The sequence below is a fragment of the Pogona vitticeps genome, chromosome 6, assembly GCF_051106095.1.
Source record: "Pogona vitticeps strain Pit_001003342236 chromosome 6, PviZW2.1, whole genome shotgun sequence".
Lineage (NCBI taxonomy): Eukaryota > Metazoa > Chordata > Lepidosauria > Squamata > Agamidae > Pogona > Pogona vitticeps.
This window is the reverse complement of record NC_135788.1, coordinates 29,174,890-29,177,915: the sequence shown is the minus strand read 5'-3', so window position 1 is coordinate 29,177,915 and position 3,026 is coordinate 29,174,890.

Sequence of the window (3,026 nt, the reverse complement as noted above, 5' to 3'; positions counted from 1 at the left end):
GCTAAAGAACTGGCATACAGCGAGCATGCTCAGTTTCTCCCATTGTAGTGATTGCCCTCACCTTGCCCTGCATGTTTTTAGGACGTGCTTGCTACAGTGTAAAAAAAAAAATCTGGGCAGGAGTTTGGTAACCCCAATTGCACTGAGGTACAGTACTGTGTAACTTTATTTATGCAGGAGAATGCAGAAGGATAGTCAATAAATTGAATTTCAGCCACTATCTGAATTTCAGCTACTTTAAAGGAAAGCCTGAGATTTGGAAGGGCAGCAGTGAAGGAACTAGAAAAGATAGTAAAGTGACAGGAGGTGTCACTGGAGACCAAGATCATCCACGTTGTTTGTATTTTTGATCACCATGTAGGAGTGTGAAGGCTGGACAGTAAAGAAAGCTGACCGAGAGAAAACGGATTTGTGTGAAATTGAGGAGAGCTTTGTAAGTAGCCTAGGCTGCCAAAAAGATGAACAAATGGGTCTTAGATCAAAGCTCGAACTATCTCTGGAAAGAGAAATGTTCGGCCACATCATGAGAAGGCAGGATTCTCTGGAAAAGACGATAATTCTGGGAAGGGTTGAAGGCAGCAGGAAAAGAGGAAGTCCAAATACGAGATGAATTGACTTCCTAAAGGAAATTACAGGCCTGAGTTTGCAAGAGCCGGACTGTTGAGGATAGGACATTTTGGAGATTACTTATTCATGAGCCATAAGTTGGAGGCCACATGACAGCACATAACAACAATCTTAAAATGATTATTCTTTTATTTATGTTTCTGATGTCCTGTCCAAGCAGAATCTTTGCTGTCTTGTGAAAAATGAAGTTGTTTTTTTTCCAATTCTGTGCCAATTATTGGCATATACAGTACAGTATGTGGAAAGCAGGTGTCTTATTCTTAGGAAAGTTGGACTGACACAGTCAGATATATGTCTTCACTGAGCAAGACACTCACTGGATGCCCTTCAGCCAACCATTCTGTCTCAACCTGGTCAACCTCCCAGGGTTGTTGTGATGATAAAAAAATGTGAAAAAAGAGAGTTGAAGACTACCAGGTGCTCGTTTGGTAGAACAGTAGGAGCATTCAAACCATTTAGATTGTGTGTGTGCCTGCCTCTCTCTCTCTCTCTCTCTCTCTCTCTCTCTCTCTCTCTCTCTCTCTCTCTCTCTCTCTCTCTCTCTATCTATCTATCTATCTATCTATCTATCTATCTATCTATCTATCTATCTATCTCTATCTCTGTATCTCTCTCTATCTATTTCTGCAGACTTTTATTTTTTTTCTGACTTCCCCAAGAAGCCAGAATGATTCAGATATCCCAGCTTGCCAAATGAATCACACGAAGTTGACTTTAGAGGCAGCCTATAATTAGACCTAAAATACATTAATGTTGTACAGAGGTGACTGAGGCAAGTCTTTCCCTAGTTATGACACCAGATTTCAAAGGAAACTAGTGTTTAAACACAGCAAGCTAACCTACATAATGGTGAGAAAAGCTCTTCCTGTGACACCCAGATTAATGAAACGTTTCCCTCTTCTTTCTGGCCTCGAGAAAGAGATATTCAAAGGAGCTTCAGACTGGAAAGGATCATCTTAAGTAAAAATTCACTTGACAGCACATGATTGTTTTTATTTTATGGGCCCCATCTTGCTTCTACACTGAAATCAGGAAGCTTTGTAGTTAATATTATATAAAGACAGGTTAACTGAGTTATGCCACCTCTTCCCAACAAAAATAGGGATGTGCTGTAAAAAGAGAGAGCATGGGATGTAACGTTAGAGTATTGAAAGGAGAATGGGGATACCTATGATCAATCCTGAGTCAGCCCGGACCGCTTACCATCTCTCAGCCTGACCTATTTTATAGGATTGTTGTGAGGATGAAAAGCAGGGGAAGCCCTTGAAGGATATAAATTAAATACAGGCAGAAAGGCCATGTCAGCCTTTGCCTGAAGAGAAAACAGACATTAGAAAGTAACATATTTGACTGTGAGCCCAGTGATTTGGGAGCTTGCACAAACTCTTGTCAAGTACTGACAGATAAAAGGTATTTCTGGATTACACCCACATTTTCATAGACACCTCAAATGTAGGCCAATGTTTTTCTGGCCTAGCCTGTTTGCATACACCCACGGAGAGCCACACCACGGATGATAAATTTAATCTACCCAGTTCTGCACAGGTAGTTCCATAATCTCCAGAATTTGGTGGGACCAGCCTGTATTATCCTCTTCACGGCAGATGTACACAGTGGACAGCAGCCCTCGTTGGTATGGCGCTTCTACTGTATTAGCATAGAGCCCAATGGATATGTACATCTTTTATAAGACAGTAACAAAAAGGAAGGACAACATTACTAGTTCTGACATTTTAACATTCTTTTTTTAAACAACAACAACAACAATAATCCTCTGCTCACCGTTAAAGACAAAGAAACCCTATTCATTTGGTCACTATAATGCAGAGTTTGAAAGGTTACTTTTTTGGACTACAACTCCCAGAATTCTCCAGTAATCTCTATTACAATCTGGTGGGAGTTGTCGTTTCAAACATCTGGAGACTACTAGATTGGGAAAGGCTGGACTAGATGGACCTTTGATCTGATTCTTCAGAATTTTCTTCCATGTCATTGAAATAATCAGAATTTACTTCTGAGTAAGCATGGATAGATTGCATTGTGACAGGTAAACTATATTTACACAAATAGGTTTTCTTTTTTTTTACAACCTAACAAATAGGGTACATAATAACTGAGTCTTTGTTGAAGTCTCATGGGGAGTCCATGACAAATGTGCTGATGCAAAGCACAAATAGATTTCTGGATAGAAAGCTTCATCTCTGCGTACTTTGTCATGATACCCTTGCATTACACTCTTCTGCTTGAATAAAACATAAGCATTGGTTTTTGCACTTGATGTATATTTGATATATTGTTGTGCTGTTATTGACAACTGGCATTCTTTGCACTATTTGCAGTTTAGAATGTGTGTCTTCCCTATTTCATGTCTCCTTTTATATGAATTCTGGTTTGGTTGA